The 24,508-nt window shown below is 38.8% G+C and overlaps 1 protein-coding gene across 8 annotated transcripts in view; it reads right to left on the minus strand.

Annotated features, from left to right (window-relative positions):
* The window catches only part of LOC106081216 (uncharacterized protein DDB_G0271670), an 833,764-nt gene that overhangs the window by 22,405 nt on the left and 786,851 nt on the right, over window positions 1–24,508 (minus strand). For 5 of the 8 annotated variants that reach the window (XM_059364486.1, XM_059364485.1, XM_059364484.1 and 2 more), the window contains exon 2: window positions 8,793–9,039. The exons of the other annotated variants lie outside the window; for them this stretch is intronic. The gene's annotated coding sequence lies outside the window, so the exon portion shown is untranslated. The remainder of the gene's footprint in view (window positions 1–8,792; window positions 9,040–24,508) is intronic. 8 annotated transcript variants of the gene reach the window in all.

Raw genomic sequence — 24,508 nt, forward strand, 5'->3', positions numbered from 1 at the left:
GTTTGGGGGCCACCCCACTCCCCAAAACACCTCTAAATCGGGGATAGTTACCGACCATGTCAATATGGGGCTCAAATGAAAGGTATTGGGGAGAAGAGCACGAAATTTATACCCAATTTGGGAACCAATTTTCTTGGGGTCTTCCCCTCTCACAAAACACGCCACAAACAGCAATTATTTACTGACTATTGTAACATGGGGGTATTTGGGAGGAGAATACAAATCTGATACCCAAATGTGGGACCCTGTATTTGGGGCACCGCCCCTTCCCTAATACATCCCAAAGAGAACAAACTTACCAACCATGGCAATGTGTGGCTTATATTAAAAATTTGAGATTAGAAATCGAATTTTATAACCAGTTTTGGGGGACGCCCCATCCCATAAACTACCCATAAAACGAATTTGAAAGAAAACGTCCCTAAATCGGACATTATGAGAATATCGGGCTGAAATAAAGTATTTTAGGAATGGGTAACATCTAGCATCCACACTTAAATGACCCTAAACCCTCCGAGCTAATTCATAGGCCAATAAAGATCATATGGGATTCAGATAAAGGCATTTATATTGTTGTACTGTTAGCCAAGCGGTATACATATACCATTTTCGTAGCATGATATTACGCTAAAAGCTCTCTAATTGTCGAAAACAAATATTCAAAGGATAATTTTGTTCCATATAAAGTAAAGGAAGGCGCAGCGGAGCCGGCCCGGTTCAGCTAGTTATCTATAAATCCTAGCTTGACCTCTCTTCCACACTGCTGATTTCATCTCTGACGTTCAGTAGTTCGGTAAATGGAGACTATTTAAAGTTGTTCATTGATTCTTTGATAGAACGAAGCCTTTTCTATCATAATTTCTAATTATGCCCAGGTTACTAAAACCGAATTATGTCATGTGCTTTGGAGTTCTATTCAATTAAGCTAATATCCCTCTTTTAACGACGGATGTATGCCAAAGCCATTATGGCAGTACGAAACTTGCTCAAAATGTACACTAAGCTTTCAAAGTTTAACTACACTAAACCAATTAGGAACTGTTTTTAGATTAACAATGGTCTAAGGCGAATATTTTTCCTTTCAAATATTCATGAAAGAGCTATTAGGCTGTAAATAGACCCCTGTAATAAAACACCTTTAATTATGGCATTTCTTTCAGCCATAATAACCCACTAGCAGGCAAATTCCTTTGGTGAGAAGCACGGACTTCTTACCGGCTAAAAAGCCAAGACATGCAAAGTTAATTAAGCAATTAAATATATGTGTCGGCCACAATAATAATAATTTCATTTAAAGAAAAACCCCAAAACCAAAGTGAAAAAATAAAAACGCATTAATTAACCTGAACTTTTCAGTTTTAACCTTGGATTTTTTTCGGTCCAACATTTTTGTGAAATTATTGAGAGTGCTATGATTATTCCACCTACTTCATCAATTCATCTTGAATCACAACATATGCTGTTAATCGAGAGAAAAAAAACGTCTGAGCTAATTTTTCACATTCATACGTTTCTAGGTCACTAAACTTCAAAAACTAACACAGCCATAATTTAAATTTCTTTTAGACAAAAAAAAAACAAGAATTTCACTTTTTTTTCCCAACCCTCTCGACAACAACAAACTGAAGTTGTATGTTGAGGTCCACGCTCAAAACATCTGCCAGTTCCCATCCTCAGCTCTTTCATTAGCACAAAGTGCCCATTTAAGCATTTCGGCCTTTTTTCCCCCTCACATTCGTTGTAGTGGAGTGGAATTTTGCAATTTTGGACTGTTTAAGTGCAGGGGGCTCTTTTATTTGCTTGACTTTAGCGATGATGTCTTTAAAATGAAATCATTATTTGTTTTAAAGTGAGTGTTGCGTCTTTTTGTTTTTTTGTCGTTTTTTTTTTTTTTTTTGATTTGACTGACGCAGCACTTAACTTGCCAAAAAGGTACAAAAGTCACATAACAATTTATAACCATTATGGGATTTCATTATCTCTTCCGTTCGACTGACCGACCCAGCTAGTCTTTAAGAAACTTTCAAGCAAAAAGCCCCCAGAAATAAAAGTATGTTAAAAACCATGTTAAATAAAGTTTACAAAAAAATAATTACATTCATCACACAATATGTACTCACAAGGGTACGAAACGCCATACCCCCATCTCTCGCACAGAAACAAACAAAAGAAAAAGTGGAGAGAAAAAAATAACAAAACGACTAAACAAATTGTATTTATATCTTTTTCGACATTTAAATGTACAAAAAGTGTTGGGGAAATAAAATGATCCATCCATCCATCCATCCATCTATACAGCCAACCCTGGCAACACCAACAACCCTAAGTCATTATCAGTCATGTGTACTCGTCGCACATTCATCCAATGGAGCAACCCAACCACACAAAAACCTCTCGAGTGAGTCGTTTTCATCGTAGCCATCCATCATAAATCAAAAAATACGATAATAACATAATTGACTTAGTTTTTTTTTTTCTTCATCTTCTTCTCCAGTATTTGGTCCATAATGCCTGACTTTAGGTCTCCTCTGTAGGTTTTTGCTAGTCTGTGGGTTACCATAACAAAAATCACATAATTAGAGGTGTTATCTTAAATTATGCATAACTTAATACCTTCCACATGTAGATCCATAAATCGTTTCTGTCATCTGGTTTTTGTGGTCATTTTGAAATCAGGTTTCCATTTTCTCAAGAGTTGAAAAAAAAAGAAATCATCAAAGAGAACGAAATACCGATCGGGCATTTAATGCATCTTCATTTCACAAGAGATGGCACTGTGCTCTGTATTGAATACAAAACTAACCAGCGTGCTAAGTTCGGCCGGGTCGAATCTTGGGAACCTGCCACCATGGAGACCACTTAAATATGGGAGCTATATTTGGTTATAGACCGATTTGTATCGTACTTAAAACAGTTCTTGAGAGTCATAATAGAACACTATATGCAAAATATCAGCTAAATCGGATGAAAATTGAGGCTTTAAGGCGCTCAAGAAGTCAAATCGGGTGATTGGTTTATATGGGAGCTATATCAGATTATACACTGATTTGGACCATACTAGGCACAGTTGTTGGAAGTCATCACAGAACACTATTTGCCAAATATCAGCTAAATCGGATGAAAATTGAGGCTTCCAGGGGCTCAAGAAGTTAAATCGAGAGATTGGTTTATATGGGAGCTATATCAGGTTCCTGACCAATTTAGACGGTACTTTCCACAGTTGTTGAAAGTGATAACAAAACACCACATGCAAAATTTCAGCCAAATCGGATGAAAATTGAGGCTTAAAGGGGCTCAAGAAGTCAAATCGAGAGATCGGTTTATATGGGAGTTATATCAGGTTCTTGACCCGTTTAAACGGTACATCGCACAACTGTTGGAAGTCATAACAGAACACTATTTGCCAAATATCAGCTAAATCGGATGAAAATTGAGGCTTCCAGGGGCTCAAGAAGTGAAATCGGGAGTTCGGTTTATATGGAAGATATATCCAAATCTAAACCGATATGGCCCATTTGCAATCCTCAACGACCTACATCAATATTAAGGATATGAGTAAAATATCAAGCGGCTAGTTTATCGTGTTCAATCGCTATTCCGATTTCGACAGATTGAGGCTTTAAGGGGCTCAAGGAGTCAATCGAGAGGTTTATATGGAAGCTATATCAGGTTCTTGACCCCTTTAGACGGTACTTTGCACAGCTGTTAAAAGTGATAACATAACACTACATGCAAAATTTCAGCCAAATCGGATTAAAATTCAGGCTTCCAGGGGATCAAGAAGTCAAATCGGGAATTCGGTTGATATGGGAGCTTTATCAGGTTCTTGACCGATTTCGACCGTATTTTGCATAGTTGATGGAACTCATAACAGAATACTATGTGCAAAATTTCAGACAAATCGGATGCAAAATCGCTGCTCGTAAGGGCTCAAGAAGTTAAATCCGGAAATCGGTTTATATGGCAGCTATATCAGGTTATAAACAGATTTGGACCATACTTAGCACAGTTGTTGAAAGCGATAACATAACACCACACGCAAAATTTCAGCCAAATCGGATGAAAATGCAGGCTTCCAGGAGATCAAGAAGTCAAATCGAGAGATCGGTTTATATAGGAGATATATCAGGTTCTTGACCCATTTGGACGGTACTTTGCACAACTGTTGAAAGTGGAATCATAACACTATATGCAAAATTTCAGCCAAATCGGACAAAATTTCCAGCTTCCAGGGGCTCAAGAAGTTAAATCGGGAGATCGGTTTATATGGGAGCTATATCCATATCTGAACCGATATGCCCCATTTGCAATCCTCAACGACCTACATCAATATTAAGGATCTGTGCAAAATTGCAAGTGGCTAGCTTAACGCGTTTGTAACGCTATCGTGATTCCGACAGACAGACGGACAGACATGGCTAGTTCGACTCAAAATGCCGAGACGATCAAGAATTTATACAGTTTATAGGATCCTAGATCAATATTTCGAGGTGTTTCAAACGAAAAGTTTCCCAGCACTCTAAGAGATATACTTCCTGGAAGCTCTACGTGCAACAGCAACGTGGACTACCGAAAGTGGTCTAGGTATAAATCTGTGCTAGACAGAAGTAGTTTTTTTCAGCAGGAGATACAAGTTGCCTACAGTGGAATCTGTATCCTTGGGAGGAGAGAATGCGCAGAAAGCGCAAAATATCTCGGTGAAATTGAACTTCAAATCCAACATTTTGGAAAGACCAGGGAAGGCAACTCTTGCCCTAAATATCTGGAAGAGAGCCATTGGCAAAAGTTGGGGGGTTTAGACCGCGTGTCATGTATAGGGTATATAATGCAGTTGTCAGACCTATACTGTTATATGGTGTTGTGGTCTGGTGGACGGTGCTTCAAAAGTCCACCTAGTGTTAAATTCTTCAAAGGAAAGCTTGTTTGTGCATTACAGCCGCACTGAGAACGAGACCATCTGATGCACTTAATTTAATGCTACATCTTATACCTCTGGCCAATGTGGCTAGACAAATTGCTGCCACCACTGCCGTGAGTCTAAGGGAGCTTTCTCTTTGGTCATGTGGCGGCTACGGACATTGTATTATCCTTGACAATTATAGATGTTCGACGGGAGCCCACCGTAGCGCAGAGGTTAGTATGTCCGCCTATGACGCTGAACCCCTGGGTTGGAATCCTGGCGAGACCATCAGAAAAAAAATTTTCAGCGGCGGTTTTCTCCTCCTAATGCTGGCAACATTTGTGAGGTACTATACCATGTAAAACATCTCTCCAAAGAGGTGTCGCACTGCGGCACGCCGTTCGGACTCGGCTATAAAAGGGAGGTCCCTTATCATTGAGCCTAAACTTGAATCGGACAGCACTCATTGGTATGTGAGAAGTTTGCCCCTGTTCCTTAGTGGAATGTTCATTTGTGGAATATGCAATTTGCAATGTCTGATGTTCCAAGCTGTGTGGATTACACTCTACCTGAGCCGCTTTTTGATAAAAATTAATGTACCACTATACCTGATAGAATCGATTGGAACTACGATATCCCTAGTAACAGAAGTTATATAGACTTCTAAACGAATGATTCCAAACGACCAGGTGGTTTTTGGGATGTACTTTAAAGATCTAGAACTGGTCACATCGAAAAGGTTACCCACCACTGCAGTGTTTATCAAGCGGTTATCCACCACTGCAGTGTTTATCAAGCGGAGATCCCTGAAATTAAGGAAGTGTTGAAATGGTTAAAATGTAATGTCATTACGATACGAGCCAGGCAGCCATTAAATGCCTGGAGAACGTATTTCTTAACACAAAAACCGGCCTCGACTGTCGCAGATCTCTCAACGAGATGGCTGAACAGTTAAAAATTGAACTTTTCTGGGTGCCGGGCCATAGAGACATCCCAGGGAATTGTAAAACGGATGAGCGTGCGAGACTAAGAGCTATCCTACACATACTGGAATCTGTGGGTATGCCTCCTGTGACATGTAAGCTAAGTTTTCAGGACCATACCAGAAAGACAACGAATGATAGATGGTTACAAAGAGTGGGATGTGAGCATTCCAAAATTATGTGGCCTCATCTAGACTTGAAGAGGTCTACCGCTTTGCTGTCCTTGGCTAGAATGGACGTCTCAGCCATTGTGTCCGTCATGACAGGTCACTATCTAATCGGAAAACATGCTGACAGACTGAAGGTTGCCAGGTCATGGGAAAAGCGGTTGTACAAAATTTCTGCCAAATTGGAAGAGAATCGCGCCCTCTAGAGGCTCAAGAAGTCAAGACCGAGGATCGGTTTATATGGCAGCTATACCAGATTATGAACTGTCATACTTAACACAGTTGTTGGAAGTGATACCAAAACACTACGTGCAAAATTTCAGTCAAATCGGATAAGAATTGTACCCTCTAGAGGCTCGAGAAGTCAAGACCCAAGATCGGTTTATATGACAGCTATATCAAAACTTTGACCGATTTAAACCATTTTTGCAACACAGTTGTTGGAAGTGATGCCAAAACACTACGTGCAAAATTTCAGTCAAATCGGATGAGAATTGCGCCCTATAGAGGCTCAAGAAGTCAAGATCCCAAATCGGTTTATATGGCAGCTATATCAGGTTATGTGCCGATTTACGCCATACTTCTCACAGTTTTTGGAAGTCATAACAAAACACCTCGTGCTAAATTTCAGTCATATCGGTTAAGAATTGCGTGCTCTGTTGGCTCAAGAAGTCAAGATCCATGATCGGTATATATGACAGCTATACCAGATAATGAACCGATTTCAATCATACTTAACACAGTTGTTGATAGTGGTACCAAAACACTACGTGCAAAATAGAGGCTCAAGAAGTCAAGACCCAAGATCGGTTTATATGGCAGCTATGTCAAACATGGACCGATTTATACCATACTTAGCGAAGTTGTTGGAAGTGGTACTAGCACACTACAAACAAAATTTCAGTCAAATCGGATGAGATTTATATGGCAGCTATATCAAAACAAAACATTTACAATCCCAACCGACCTACACTAATAAAATTATCTGTGCAAAAGTTCAAGCGCCTAGCTTTACTCCTTCGAAAGTTAGCGTGCTTTCGACAGACAGACGGACGGGCGGACATGGCTAGATCGACTTAAAATGACATGACGATCAAGATTATATATCCTTTTGGGGTCGCAGACGCATATTTCGAGGTGTTACAAACAGAATGATGAAATTAGTATACCCCCATCCTATGATGGAGGGTATAAAGAATAGTCGAATGGAAACTATTGGTTTGCCTAAAAAGTAATTGCGAATTTTTTAAAAGAAAGTAAATGCATTTTTAATAATACTTAGAATGAACTTTAATCAAATATATAATTGCCATTTAGTTCGATAACCTTTTGCCATCTTCCTGGCAAATTTAGTATTCCACGCTCATAGAACTTCTGGCCTTTATCTGCAAAAAACTGAACCAAGTGCGATTTTATAGCCTCATCATAGCCGAAAGTTTTACCATTTAAGGAGTTCTGCAAAGATCGAAATAAATGGTAGTCTGGTGGTGCAAGGTCAGGGCTACATGGTGGATGCATCAAAAGTTCCCAGCCAAGCTCACTCAGTTTTTGGCGAGTGACCAAAGATGTGTGCGGTCTAGCGTTGTCCTGGTGGAATATGACACCTTTATGATTGACCAATTCATAAAGGTGTCATATGGCCTTGATGGCTGTATTCAATTTGTCCAATTGTTGACAGTAAACATCCGAATTAATCGTTTGGTTCCTTGGTTCCACCAAACAGACAGCATAACCTTCTTTTGGTGGATATCAGCCTTTGAAGTGGTTTGAGCTGGTTCACCATGCTTGGACCATGATCGTTTTCGACTAACGTTGTTGTAAGCAATCCATTTTTCATCTCCAGTTATGATTCGTTTTAAAAACGGATCGAATTCATTGCGTTTAAGGTGCATATCACAAGCGTTGATTCGGTTTGTTAAATGAATTTCTTTCAATACATGTGGGCTCCATATTAAAATTGACGCCAAACAAACAAATGTAAACAAAATTTCGCGCACTTTTTTTCTAAAGCAAGCTAAAAGTAACAGCTGATAACTGACAGAAGAAAGAATGCAATTACAGAGTCACAAACCGTTGAAAAAATTTGTCAACGCCGACTATATTACTACTATATTACCGACAATTACTTTTTGGGCAACCCAATAAATCCATTTCGACTTTTCTCTGACTTTTTTACTTTTTTCGACTTGTCGGTTTTTTTGGACTTTTCGGCTTTTTTCGACTTTTCGGCTTTGTTCGACTTTTCGGCTTTGTTCGACTTTTCGGCTTTGTTCGAGTTTTCGGTATTTTTTCGATTTTTCGGCTTTTTTCGACTTTCCGAATTTTTCCATTTTTTCGATTTTTCGACTTTTTGACTTGCTTTGACTTCAGAGTCGATTATTCGACTTTTCTAAACAGTCGATTTCGACTTTTTTACACAAAAAGTCAATTAATCGATTAGTCGAAAGTCGACTTTTACATCTTTTTTTTTTTGAATTACCACCTAATAGAGGAATTCTTAGCTACAGAAGGTTTTACCATGAACGATTTGACTATTACATTAAAAAATTGCAAATTCGCGACTGGTGTTTAAGGTTTGGAGGGTGTGGAGGGAAAGGTTACACAGTTACTAGAAAAATGATACTTCTTTAAAAAAACGGATTTGTTTGTAGGAGCAGTATTCCAAAACTTCAATTTTTTGCTTACAATACAACTTAACTACAGAGTATGAAGTAATACAGAATAAATGTTTGTATATCTTACCACTTTAAAAGAGCATATCCTAGTCGGCAATATAATCCTTCGGCAAATTTGAGTTGCAACTATGGGCATACAATTATTTCACAATAATTTATAAATCCTTTAATCCACTTTTCGCAACTGGTGGTCACAATTATGCACTAAGAACTTTTGGTATCGATATATCACTTTGAAGTAATTCGATAAACTCCGAAGAGTTTTTAAATTTCTTAATTCTTCTTTAATAAAATCTATGTCGTTTACAAACACTCTGGAAGACATAACAAAAACAAAAAGGAAAAACACATATAAATAATTGAAAAGACTTTTAAAGATAATATTTTGTTAAAAAATTAGAATTTATATTCCTGGAAATATTATAAAATTTCTTTCATCTTGATTTTTCCATATTTTGTCACTTTGGGCATTTGTTTAAAAATTTTTCATCACTTTGCTGGTTTAAGTTTCTTCTTTGTTTCTTTTGGTTGCATGCATGCATATATGGGGCTTAGACACTACACATTGAGGATTTTGGATATTTAAATTTTTTGACTCTTGTGTTTTCTTATTTATTATGGCAATCATACATCATCTTTGTACAAGTTTCAATTTTTTTATTTCACTGGAAGTTGATATATTTTTTAATTAAATTGAATTTTTTCTACTCTTGACTCCTTTTCAATATCATTTCATTGAGTTATCAATTCAATTTATCTTCATATTGAGAATATACATTTGACACCATAAGACATGTTTGTTGTTTTCATTTTTTTTTCTTTACTTTTGGATTCATTTCAATTATATTTTTTAAGGTTCGTCACATTTAGGTAGGCCTTTGTTTGTTTGCCTGCTTTGCGGGTATCAAAACAGAAATGGCCATAGAAATTTTATTCATTTTTTTAGGAGTGATTCGTATGTATGTGCTACACTTGACATTTTCTTCCTTTATGCCATTCATTCAATTGATTTCCATGAAATGGTAGATGGCTTGCATTGTTTTCACATATTTAATATTCATTTTTTTTTTGAGTGTTTCTGATGATGTTGATGGCACAACACGTAATTTTAAATTCTGCTATAGCTACGAGTATGGGCTAAAGAAAGCATCTTCATTTTTTTGAAACATCGTTCTCACCATACAGTTTATACTTTCTATTTAAATAAACGTCTTGATTAAAGCCACACACACATAAGGCTAAATACTTCATGGAGGCGTATCAAATGTGAAAATGTTTTTATTTTCTCGTTACGTGTTTAACTTTCCTATGAAATTGTTGGCACGTGTATTGGTTTAAGAAAGAAATTTGACTAAGAGCAAGTAACCTAGGATTATATTTAGAATGAGTTAAGAAGAGCCTACTTGGTTATATTGTAGCTTGCGGCAGCAGATGAGTACAACAAATTCGTCACAAATTGAGCACTTAAGATTTCCTACTAAATTTGTCAAATATCCTACCAATTTTCTGTCCGTCCGTCTATGTGTTTGGGGCAATCATGCAACAACATTCTTTCAAACTTAGGTTATTTGGTAGAGGCAACAAATGGGCTTATAATGACAGTGTCAAATCCGACTCACAAATTTGTTGCCCATTGTAGATCATACCGGTAGCCGAGTTGGTAGCGTCCCCGGATTGCAAATGCAAATTTTGCCCTTGAACATACCACTAAAGAACAGGGGCAAACTTCTCACATATCAATGAATGCAGTCCCATTCATGTGACATTCTTTCAAACTTAAGCTTTGTGGTAGAGACAACAATTGAGCTAGGCTAGGGTAGCTTATAATGACGGTGTCAAAACCGACTCACAAAATTTTTGCCCATTGTAGGTCAGACCGGTAGCCGAGTTGGTAGCGTCCCCGGATTGCAAAGGCAAATTTTGCCCTTGAACATACCACTAAAGAACAGGGGCAAACTTCTCACATATCAATGAATGCAGTCCCATTCAAGTTACATTCTTTCAAACTAAAGCTTTTTGGTAGAGACAACAATTGAGCTAGGTTAGGGTAGCTTATAATGACAGTGTCAAATCTGACTCACAAAATTGTTGCCCATTGTAGGTCAGACCGGTAGCCGAGTTGGTAGCGTCCTCGGATTGCAAAAGCAAATTTTGCCCTTGAAAATACCAATAAGGAACAGGGGCAAACTTCTCACATATCAATGAATGCAGTCCCATTCATGTAACATTCTTTCAAACTAAAGCTTTTTGGTAGAGGCAACCATTGAGCTAGGTTAGGGTAGCTTATAATGACAGTGTCAAATCCGAGTCACAAAATTGTTGCCCATTGTAGGTCAGACCGGTAGCCGAGTTGGTAGCGTCCCCGGATTGCAAAAGCAAATTTTGCCCTTGAACATTCCACTAAGGAACAGGGGCAAACTTCTCACATATCAATGAATGCAGTCCGATTCAAATTTAATGATAAGGGGCCTTATTTTAATAGCCGAGTCCGAACGGCGTGCCGCAGTACGACACCTCTTTAGAGAGAAGTTTTACATGGCATAGTACTTCACAAATGTTACCAGCATTAGGAAGGGGAAAACCACCGCTTAAAATTCTTTAGATGGTCTCGCCAGGATTCGAACCCAGACGTTTAGGGTCATAGGCGGACATGCTAACCTCTGCGCTACGGCGGCCTCCTAGCATACCTGGATTATCATTGCCTAATTCATCGCAAATGAGTCTGCTTAGATAATAAAATGTCTCACCAACCTAACCAATGTCACAGTAATGAGAGACCAAAAAAGCTATTGGGACAATTTAAGACATAAATGCTGACAGACAAATAGGATGACAATCTTTCGCGTTTGTTTTTCCTTCTTTTGGAATGAAAATGACCTTTGTGTCCCTCATCGCACAGATATATATGAAGTTTTGATGGCTGCTGTATATATAGCTTTCTAATGCAGGTAGCCAGGTGATACATTATCAGATCCAGGCGATTTAACCCTGGACAGTCATCTTTCGTCAAAACGACGTCGCGCGACATCTATTACTATTGTAAATAAAATAAGAATGACTTTCCAGGGTTAAAGGCGTCGACACTTTTGATTTGCTCGGACACTATATTCCCAACAATCGCCGACAAACTCATATCAGTGATAAGCTCCTCTGGCGTCACGTTGTTCCTTGAATAGTTTTCAGGAAAATGTATTCCCAGGAGTAGTTCTAGTATTTGCCCACTAGAAATTGTCTAGTTTCGGTATGTATCCTGGGATGTATCATCCACATAAGTTGCATATCTCCATCCAGGATTGGCTTTAGCTAGTCCTTGCATTTTCCTTGTACTTCTCATACCAAATGTTAGGCAAATCGGACAAACTTGGGACTCAAGAAGGTACGGTGATATACCTGCTTATGCACATATTTAGACTGCAATTCTTGAAGGTGTTGGGGATAATATAAGCAAAAGTTGAGACTTCTAAAGGCTAGAGAAGGAAAATCGGGATGTGTACTACACACGGCTCAAGCAATACAATAAAACTACCACAGCAACAAAACGTGCCTCCTGGAAGATATTCGTCGACCAGGTCGATAGCGTTAATGACCCCGCCAAGATGAAAAAGTTTCTCTCAAAACCCCATGCCCAAACTGAAACGTTATAGACGACATGGGAGTGAGAGCAGAAACAACGAAGCACATGTTAAAGATTTTGATGAAAACGCATTTCCGGATTCACGAAGACACCGGAATCTTGGAATAATGAGGTTGATCAAAGGCTTATCATAACGGAATTTATGGTCAAGGAAGCCTTGAGGAGCATCAAACCATTTAAACCACCCGGATCTGATGGAATATTTCCGGCGTTACTACAAAAAGGAGGCCGACTATCTGGCGCCTCATCTGGCCACTATTTTTACTGCGTGCCTAAGACTTTCATATACTGCGAAACACTAGCAAGAGGCAAGGGTGGTGTTTAAACCCAAGTTCGGCAAGGCAAGTTATGCGACACCAAAGGCCTACAGACCCATAAGTCTTACTTTCCTTCTACTCAAAACCTTGTGGATACCGTGATAAAGAGTTGTGGATACCATGATAAAGAGGAGAGCATCCTCCTCGAACTGCTCAAATGCAAACGCCATGCCTATATCAAGGGAATGTCGGTGGAGACTGTCCTGCACGGCGTTGTGCATAAATAGATGAAACCTTCGATGCCAAGACGTACACCTTGGCGGTTTGCATTGACATCGAAGGGGCGTTTAACAATGTGCGGACCAACATATTGATCCAATCCTTAGACCAGTTCCGGATGGACCAGGTCCTTAAAAACGGGATAAACCATAAGCTAAGGAACAGGTGGATAAATTGTATGCCACATGGCATAAATATAAGACAGAAAGTGGCACAGGGCATGCCATACGGGGGCATTTTATCGCCACTCCTATGGGTGACCACCATAAATGACCTATTACGGATGCTGACTGAGGAGGGATTTAAACCTGTCTGTTTTGCAGATGATGTTACAATACTTTTTGGTGGTAAGGATCCGAACCAGCTATGCAGAAGGGCCGAAAGAGTTTTGCATATGGCATATGACTGGGCTAGACCCTGTTCACGAGGATGATGAAGGTGGGCCAATTTGACGCACCACGTTTCCTCAATAAAACGATTTCGACATCTGCCAAGGCCAAATACTTAGGAGTGATTTTGGATAGGAAAGGAAGTGTCACATTCAGGAGCGTACTGAGAAGGCTCACAGATGTTGGGCACTATATAGACGAGCCTTAGGCACGATATTGGTCCTGAATCCGACGACAGTCCACTGGAAGCGTGACTTGAGTAATACTTACTTACGCCTCAGTAGTTTGATGGACTTCTATGGAGACAAAGTGCAACCTTACGATCGTACAACAAGTTCAGAGAACATGTTATTTTGGCATAAGCAGAGTGATAAGGACCACAGTCACTAGGGCACTGGAGAATTTTCTAGATATTTGACCCATTGACATACAATGGGCCGGATATCTATGAAACCTAAGGCGATGGGAGAATGGATTGGGGATTGGAGCAGCTGATGCCATCACTGTATAAGCAAGGTGACGATAGGAAACCTGGAAGGAATGGAAGAGGTTTCCGAACGGATACCTGAGACGACACTTGAGGTTGAGTGTGAGGCATTGCTGCCAGCGGAACCTAGGTATTCCCGTCTGGAAGATCATGTTACACGGATGCATCAAAGCTAGAGGACAGAGTAGGCCCGGAGGTCTACATTGAGAACCCAGGGACTGAGATCTGTTTTAGACTGCCTGATCATAATACGGTCCTGTAGGTGGTATGGGGCTGATTTATATCTGCACCCTCTTTTCAACCTTATCTAACCTAATTTATCCTCTTGCTTTCAATTTCTTTGTATTTGTATTACTGGTAATACCGGGTAAAGCTATGAACAAGGCATTATTTTTCCGCCACAGGTAATGCTGGGGGTAAGGAAATATCTATGAATGGTTATGCTTCAAAAAGTGACATGTACCTGGGAACCAACATGATCCATTTGGTATAACTACCGACCAAAAATTGCTAAATTTCCACTGTATACTTTGAAAGTTATCGTGATTTCGGCGATCTTGAGTCGATACAAACAGCATGACAAAGTGACTATACCTCCATTCTAGCCATCCTGATGGTTATGCTGCGGTTATGCGATTCGCTAAAAACTTTTTCCAGAGAAAACCTTACAGACAAATGCTCCAATCAAATCGATTTCAAATTTTATAACGTTTTAACCTCAATTACCACTTAGTTTCCTGGAAAAAGCGAAAGAAAGTTGACATTTTATTTATTTTTTTTTGTATAACAAAACGATTTTGAAAGCGAAATCAAATGAAGGCATTAGATTTTGTCTACGATGACATGATACTTGAGTTATATGACCTAAAACTACGTTTCCATGTCAACCATCTGCTATGTGAGAGCGCATTTAAGTAAGTCTAGTGTTGTCTATTGAAAGCAAAAAGAAAAACTGAAACAATTAAAACCCTCTCTAAGTACTACAATGTACATTGAAAGCAAACTTCTTAATGGCGTTGGTTGAAGAAAACAAGCATTCAGATGCTGGGGAAAACAAGATTCGAATGAAATCTATGTGGGATGGAATAATGAAAGTGATATGCAACGGCCTTACTTAAACAATAAGCCAAGATATGAATCATAAGAGACGAATAATGGTCTACGGCCAAATCCCTTAGCCAATGTGTATGAAATCGATTGCCAGTTAATAAAGATATGAAAAAAAAATGCTGTATGTTTTTACACCGTAACATGTAAAGCCTACCTACACAAAAATAAACCCCCACTCTCCTGCCCTTCGAACAACATTTAGACAAGCGAGAGAGAGATTAAGGGCTTATCTTGTATTCGCAGTTCATCAAATGTGGATCAAATTTTTCTATGAAATCTCCGGTCATAAACCCCACCCAACAAACTTAGACTCGGGTAACAAAAAAAAAAAAACTGAAATTGATATGCCATAAAAAAACACAAGCTGGAATAAAAAGCTCTATAAAATATTTGTTATAAAAAATATAACAATTTGATATGTTTTTTTTTTTTTTTTTTTTTTTTTAATTCATTTTTATTAATGCTTTCTATCTTAGTATAGATATTTACATTATTATCGACATTATTTTGTATATTATAATTACTAATGGTGCCAACCCAGTGGTTGGCCCACGTATAAAATTTATTTATGCATCATTAAAGTGGAGTTAAAAATTTACAGTAGGTCTTGCGGTGCTTTTCTTTTGAGCCGCTTAAATGTTTCAGTGTTCCTCATCAGGTTTGTTGCTAGTGGGTTTGGATGTTGTTGAATTCTCAATTTATAATTTTGGAGTTGTGACAATACTTCTTCCTGGACAGTTTTTATATTTAATTCCTCGTGTAGTCGCTTATTAGTTATGTAGTATGGTGCACCTGCAATTTTGCGTAATGTTTTTGATTGTAGTTGCTGTAGTAGTTTGATTGTTGTATGTGAAGCGGTTCCCCATAGCTGGATACCGTATGTCCAGATTGGTTTTATAATGCATTTGTATATAAGTATCTTATTTTCTAAGGATAACTTGGAATTTGGTCCAATCAGAAAATTCATTTTTTGTAGTTGTATATCACAAGCTTTTCTTTTTATTTTTATGTGCGTTTTCCAAGTTAGTTTCTTGTCCAAGTATAGTCCCAGATATTTCGCCTCATTCGCCTGCGGGAGTTGGACTTCATTCATTTGAACTGGAGGGCAGTTTCCGTGGTTAAGTGTGAATGTTACGTGTATAGACTTAGTTTCATTTGGTTTTATACGCCAGTGTTTCAGCCACTCGCACAAAGTATTTAGGTAGGTTTGAAGCATATTGCTTGCTATTTGTGGATTTTTATTAACAGCTAGCACAGCGGTGTCATCAGCGAATGTACCCACCACTGCGTTCTCTGTCTGTGGTAGATCAGATGTGAACAAGATATATAAGATTGGGCCCATCACACTCCCCTGTGGTACCCCAGCTCTGACAGATTTTAAATCACTCATTTCATCGGCCTCTTGGACGAAGAACATTCTTTTTTGAATATATGATTTAATTAATAGATAGTAATTTATTGGAAGAAGTTTCCTTGCCTTGTAGAGAAGACCCTCATGCCATACCTTGTCAAAGGCTTGCGAGATGTCTAAAAATGCGGAAGTACAGTACTGCTTTGATTCAAATGCAGAATTTATGGTTTCCACTAATCTGTGGATTTGTTCAGTAGTCCCGTGATTCTTTCTAAATCCGAATTGATGATTTGGTATCAAGTTATTTTCCTCAATTATTGGCATTAATCTCTTAAGAAATAGAGATTCGAATACCTTTGAAATTATTGGCAGTAGGCTTATTGGTCGATATGATTTGACTTGATCGGATGGTTTTCCAGGTTTCTGGATCATTGTGACTTGGGCAACTTTCCATTGGGGCGGAATGAAGCAGCGCTTTAAACAGGCATTGAATATGAACGTAATGAAGTCAGTACCTTCTTTAGGGAGTTCTTTGAGTATTTTAGGGGTTATTAAGTCATAGCCAGGAGCCTTACCAGGTTTTAGAATCTTTATTGCATGTGAGACTTCGGCTTTTGAAATTTTCTTTATTGGCAGGTCAAGCTGATGAGGTTCATTTAAGAAAGTTTCCAAGCATTTGGGCGGTTCTTCCGAGCTATTTGGGGTGAAAACATCGTATAAATGATTGGCAAATGTGTAGGCTTTTTCTAAGTTGCTTTTTGTCCACGAGTTACCAGACTTTCGAATTGGGTAATTGATTTTTGGCTCATTTTTGAGTTTTTTCGTGATTTTCCATAGAGAATAGTCTGTTGACTTTGTTGGCCCAAGATTTTGGATTTCTTGTTCAATATGGTTATTATCTACGCATTTTAATAACTTTTGCAAATCTGCAGTTGCTTTATTAAGTTTTCGTTTGTTCTCTGGTGATTTTGTTTTTTGCCAACGTTTTTTCGCCTTGCGCTTTTCTTTAACTTTTCTCTGTATAAAGGCAGGGTATTTGTATGATTCTATGAAACTTTTCTTGGGTGTAGAGTTCCATGAAGCGCTCTGTATAGTTTGCACTAGGTGGTCTACGGCGTAAGAAATGTCTTGATCTGATTTTAAAGGTAAATTTTGATGTAATGTTTTGCTGACTAGGTAACGAAAATAATGCCAGTTAGTCTTATTATTGTGAAGTTTACATTTTTGATCTTGGGGTATATGCTGTGCGTGCAATGATAGAAAGACTGGTGTGTGTTCAGAAGACAGATCGTGGCTTGAAAAACATTTTTCGGAGCCAGCCGAAATCCCTTTGGAAACGCAGAAATCTATAAGATCTGGGGTTTTATTCAGATCTGACGGCCAATATGTTGGAGAATATGGTGAAATAACCCGAAGATTAAGTTCTTTTATAGCCCAGTATAACTGTCGGCCTTTCGGCGTATTAAGACGTGATCCCCATATTGTGTGCTTGGCATTGTAGTCTCCACAAGCTATGAATTTGCTTCCTAATGTCTTAAAGAAATTAATATAATTTTCTTTTTTGATGGTATGTTTTGGTGGACTATAGATTGATGACACTGTTAAAGGTCCTTGCATGCTTTCTACTATGATGTTTGTTGCCTGAATTATATCGGAGCTGTAGTGGGTTCCTTGGTGATGCTTAATGGATTGCTTTATCAAGATTCCTGAACCACCACGTGCCATTCCAGATGGGTGCATAACGTGGTAAAAATCGTATTGGGGGATACAAAAGTGATGCTTGCTGGTAAAATGTGTCTCTGACACAAGAAGTATGTCTATTTGATTAGAAGACAAAAAGTTTTTCACTTCTAAGGTATGTTGTGCCAGACCGTTGGCATTCCAGAACACTATATTAAGAAAGTTCATTATTAGATTTGTGTTAATTTTGAAGTTAGACTCATAAGAAGGCTTGTCATCTGCTGCATAAGTGTTCCTAAATTGCTTAACATTTCATGTATTTCGGATACTTGCGGACTTCGATCCGTTTGAAGATTTTGTGGCTGAATTTGGGTGTTTTGTTGTGAGGTTTGCGGAAAATCTGTTCTTCTAGCAGCGCTTGAATATGTGGGGTTCGTCGTCAAAGTTCGGGTTTCAGGCTGTTGACTCTCTCTCGTGTTTCTAAGAGAGGGGTAATGTTGGGAGTAAATTTGCTTATAAATTGAACATCCTTTATAATTTGCTGGGTGATTACCATTACATAAGGCGCACTTTACCTCGTCTGCCCAGTTTTTGCGTTCGCATGATTTTGATTCATGGTGTCCAGCACACTTAATGCAGACTGATTTTTTCTTGCAATATGACTTTGTATGGCCGTATTGTTGACAGTTTGAGCATTGAGGGACTATTTTCTTAGGACGCGGAGGCTCAAATCTAATAACGCATGACATAAGTTTTGTTACGGAATATATATCTTTATTGTTGGGCTTGGTGCTCAATTCGACCTCAAACAGAGGAAGCGGAACCTTTGTATAACGACTTCTTATATTCCATATATTTTTGACTTCATGTCCAAGTTGGGAGAGCTCGTTTTTCAAGTCGTCTATATTTGCTGTTGAGTGCATATTTCGCAAGATTACTTTAAATCCCCTTTCAGATTTTGGTTTGTAAGTAAAGAACTCAGTGTTTTTCTTTTCTAGTTCACCAATAATTTTTTTATAAGTTTCGTGGTCTTTTGGCATTATCTTGACCTGTTCATTTCGCAGGGTTTTTATTTCAAATTGGTTTGGAACAGTTTGTTTTAGCATGGATATTAAAGGTTGTATGTTAGCAACCTTCTCAACAAATATAGGCGGAGGTTTGTAAAGAATTTGAGGCGGATTAGAGTTGGGTTGAGACCCGTCGTCATTATCCAGATCCGCATATTGGTTGGCAGTTTGAGGAGTCTTACTCAACCAATATTTTTGGGTAGTGGCTTGTTTTTTGGTGTTATTATTAATAACATGCTCTGGGCTTTCGTTTGCTCGCTTGTTTCGTCTGACTGTTTGCCATTCGTAGGGCGATGCTACTGCACTGTTGCAGTTTTCGGAAGAATTTGGAGGTTGAGAATCAAAACGACCTATTTCTTGTTGGAGCTCTTCTTCATCTGTCTCAAATGATTCAGTTTGCTTGTTGAGTTTGAACTTTAAAGATTCAACATCTCTTTGGAGTTGACCACAAAGCCTTTCATATCTTTCATTCCTTTCAGACAGTTCGGCGTTTATCTTTTCTAGTTCTTGTAATTTGTTCAAGCGGAAAGAGCCAATGCTGTTGCGGGGGGTTAATGACCCTGTATTCATAGTGTATTTGATCTAACACCGGGTGACTCACGTCGATAATTCAGTACTAGTGTATAGCAAGGACACACACCATTTATACTACATTATCCAACCGATATAGATCTCGACAACTACTTTCAGATGCAACCCTGTTAAATAAGGTGTTGGGTAAATGCAACTCGTAGCCAGTATTTGGGTAGAAGAGAACAGCTGATACCGTCAAATTTATTGACAAAGTATACTGCTGACAGACCGTGATATTTGTCTCTGTTGTTCCTTCCAGTGGATTTTATATTAATTTATTGCCTTTGGGCTTAATTTAAAACGAAGTTAATTTGTAAATTGCGTGTCACTCACCGCCGTTTACGTCTATAATTGAGTGAAGGGGTGTTCCTGAGGAATCCAGCTCCAATACAACAACCATCCACTTACAACAAAACGCCTCCAACAGTGATGTATGTTTGTTTTTGTCGCAGCAACCAGAAACACGTCCGTCCGGTAAGAAAGGGAATTTATTTTTCTCCAATTTGATATGTTGGAAAGAAAAAGACTACAAAAAAAAACCCAATTCAAACTCAGGGATTACATTAAAATGCGATAAATGAAATGATTAAACGCTGTAACAATTTTATGGCCACTAAAACTGGGATTTAATAGAAACAAAAACGTTCATATTCTTTTTTTAAATATTAAAAATGAAAAGATAAACTAAACGGAAATAGACGTTGTGTTTCAAAAAACCGCTCCACAATCTTGAGTTTAATCTTTAATGCACATGAAAAACAAGTAAAAGCGTGATAAGTTCGGCCGGGCCGAATCTTATATACCCTTCACCATGGATCGCATTTGTCGAGTTCTAGGCGCGGTGTCTCTTTCTAGGCAAACAAAGAATATTGAATAAGAAGTGTTTTGCTATAGGAGCTATATCAAGTTATAGTCCGATACGGACCTTAAATGAATGCTGAACACTGTAGAAGTCATTGTGTAATATTTCAGTTCATTCGGATAAGAATTGCTCCTAGTAGGGGCTCAAAAAGCAATATCGGAAGATAGGTTTATATGGGAGCTGTATCAAGCTATTGATCGATTTAGACCATATTAGACACGTATGTTGAAAGTTATGAGAGAAGCCATTGTACAAAATTTCTGGCAAATCGGATGAGACTTGCGCCCTCTAGAGGGTCCAGAAGTCAAGATCCCAGATTGGTTTATATGGCAGGTATATCAGGTTATGAACCGAATTGCGTAATACTTTGCACACACAATTGAGCGGTCACTTGGCTCAAGAAGTCAAGAACCAAGATCGGTTTATATGACAGCTATATCAGATTATGAACCGATTTGAATCATACTTAGCACAGTTGTTGAAAGTGATACCAAACCACAACGTGCGAAATTTCAGTCAAATCGGACGAGAATTGCGCCCCCTAGAGGCTCAAGAAGTCAAGATCCCAGATCGGTTTATATGGCAGATATATCAGGTTATGTACCGATTTACGCCATACTTAGCACAGCTAATGGAAGTCATAACAAAACACCTCATGCAAAATTTCAGTGTAATCGGATGAGAATTGAGCGGTCTATTGGCTCAAGAAGTCAAGATCCAAGATCGGTTTATATGATAGCTGTACCACATTATGAACCGATTTGAGTCACACTAAGCACAGTTGTTGAAAGTGATACCAAAACACTACGTGCGAAATTTCAGTCAAATCGGATGAGAATTGCGCCCTTTAGAGGCTCAAGAAGTCAAGACCCAAGATCGGATTATATGACAGCTATATCAGGTTATGTACCGATTTGCGCCATACTTAGCACAGCTAATGGAAGTCATAACAAAACACCTCATGCAAAATTTTAGCCAAATGGGATGAGAATTGCGCCCTCTAGAGGCTCCAGAAGTCAAGATCCAAGATCGGTTTATATGACAGCTATATCCGATTATGAACTGATTTGAATCATACTCAGCACAGTTGTTGAAAGTGATACCAAAACACTACGTGAAAAATTTCAGTCAAATCGGAGGAGACTTGCGCCCTCTAGAGGCTCAAGAAGTCAAGCCCCAAAATCGGTTTATATGGCAGCTATATCAAAACATGGATCGATTTGAACCAAACTTAGCGCATTTGTTGGAAGTGATACCTTAACACCAAGTGCAAAATTTCAGCCAAATCGGACGAGAATAGCGCCCTCTAGAGGCTCAAAAAGTCAAGATCCAAGATCGGTGTATATGACTGCAATATTAGGTTCCATACCGATTTGCGTCATACTTAGCACAGTTATTGGAAGTGATACCAAAACACTACGTGAAAAATTTCAGCCAAATCGGACGAGATTTGCGCCCTCTAGAGGCTCAAGAAGTCAAGACCCAAGATCGGTTGATATGGCAGCTACATCAAAACATGGACCGATTTGAACCATATTTAGCGCAGTTGTTGGAAATGATACCTAAACACTATGTGCAAAATTTCAGAATAGCGCCCTCTAGAGACTCAAGAAGTCAAGATCCAAGATCCGTTTATATGACTGCAATATTAGGTTCCATACCGATTTGCGTCATATTTAGCACAGTTATTGGAAGTGATACCAAAACACTACGTGCAAAATTTCAGTCAAATCGGACGAGAATTGCGCCCTCTAGAGGCTCAAGAAGACAAGACCCAAGATCAGTTTATATGGCAGCTATATCAGGTGCCATACCGATTTACGCCATACTTAGTACAGTTATTAGAAGTTGTAACAAAACACCTCATGCAAAATTTCAGTCAAATCGGATGAGAATTGAGCGGTCTATTGGCTCAAGAAGTCAAAATCCCAGATCGGTTTATATGACAGCTATACCAGATTATAAAACGATTTGAATCATACTCAGCACATTTGTTGAAAGTGATCCCAAACCACTATGTGAAAAATTTTAGCCAAATCGGATGAGAATTGCGCCCTCTAGAGGCTCAAGAAGTCAAGATCCAAGATCGGTTTATATGGCAGCTATATCAAAACATGGACCGATTTGAACCAAACTTAGCGCAGTTGTTGGAAGTAATACCAAAACACTATGTGCAAAACTTCGGTCAAATCGGACGAGAATAGCGCCCTCTAGAGGCTCAAGAAGTCAAGCCCCTAGATTGGTTTATATGGCAGCTACATCAATACATGGACCGATTTGGCCCATTTACAATCCCAACCGACCTACACTAATAAAAAGTAAAAATGCAAATTTTACCAATGAACATTCCGCTAAGGAACAGGGACACTCACTTCTCACATATCAATGAGTGCAGTCTGATTCAAGTCTAAGCTAAATGATAAGGGGCCTCCTCTTTATAGTCGAGTCCGAACGGCGTGCCGCAGTGCGACACCTCTATGGAGAGAAGTTTTACATGGCATATTACCTCACAAATGTTGCCAGCATTAGGAGGGGAAAGTCACCGCTGAAAGTTTTTTCTGATGGTCTAGCCAGGATTCGAACCCAGGCGTTCAGCGTCATAGGCGGACATGCTGACCTCTACGCTACGGTGGCCTCCTAATAAAATGTATTTGGGCAAATTTTCCAGCGGCTAGCTTTACTCCTTCGAAAGTTAGCGTGCTTTCGACAGAAGGACGGACGGACAGACGAACGGACAGACGGACGTACATGCCTAGATCGACTTAGAATGATATGACGATCAAGAATATATATACTTTCTAGGGTCTCAGACGCATATTTCGTGGTGTTGCAAACCGAATGACGAAATAAGTATACCCCCATACTATGGTGGAGGATATAACAATAAAACAATTATAGTGAAAACTACTTTGATTGCCATAACCAAAATATTACCAAAGGGGAGGAGGAAGAGGGAGAAACATAAAAACATTTCACTTGAAAGTGAAATATGATAAAGTTCGCAACGAATCAAAACAAATTCCCAAATAAAAACAAAAAAATCCCAAAATGATATGAATTTTCTCTATATCCGAAAAAAAGGAAAACCAAATATTTCCAGTTGTAAAGTCTAATGTGTGTGTGTGTGTATAAGAGGCTTTTCTCTAAATGGAAAAAGGTTTTTCCCAAAAAATAAGGGTTGCAACTTCGCTACATGGCTGTTCTTTCATCCAGACACAAAGCATCACATGTCCATTAGTAACAATCTGCTTTGGCAGCCTTAATAGAAATGGACTAACGAAATTCTAAAAATATCTCTGTTTGCTTAACCTCTAGAATATGCGGGCGAATCAGTGGACGGACAAACTGACAGTCAGTTTGACAAGCCAAAAACACACGCACACACACACACACTTTCCCCAATGAAATGGCATACAAAAATTAACCTAATTTGAAGTGTGGTTAATTACTTGAGATTACAAGTAAAATTGATATGAATGAAGCACGAAATTTTATTTTCTTTTAAAGTAGTAAATGGACAAAATATTAACTCGAAGAATAGAATAGAAAGGAAATGAGAACATGAAGAAAATGTTAGCTATGCCCTGGTTGGGGCATAGCAAACTTCTTTTAATATAGCAGTGAAGGAGTGAAGATAGTGCCACTTAGTTATGGTCATTATAACACGTACAACATCCGCTATATAAGTGTTGATACTACTAACTACTAAAGTTCCCATTAACGAATAGAGATATCTTGGTAATTTTTTTTGAATTTTGCCGATAAAAGTGTTTTTAAGGAACGATTTTTGTTTTTACATAAATTCCTAAACTACCTCTGCGCTACGGTGGGCTCCAGTGGCCACCGTTTATCGTAGCCGTGAGCTGCGATGGTGCCGTCCGACCGTGTTGTTCTCCCCTCCTACAAATAATGCTTCAAGCGCACAACTAGTCGTCAGACTAATTAATGAGGAAGAGAGGGATGGACAGTTCATCCCCAGCCTTTAAGTAAAGGTGGTGTTTCCTCGGATTCGGACTCGGATTCAGACAGCGACGGTGTCAATGAAACAGTCATCGCAGCCGAATCGAGAGATGAGGGCAGCGGGATGACGGCAG

This window comes from Stomoxys calcitrans, chromosome 3, assembly GCF_963082655.1.
Source record: "Stomoxys calcitrans chromosome 3, idStoCalc2.1, whole genome shotgun sequence".
NCBI lineage: Eukaryota > Metazoa > Arthropoda > Insecta > Diptera > Muscidae > Stomoxys > Stomoxys calcitrans.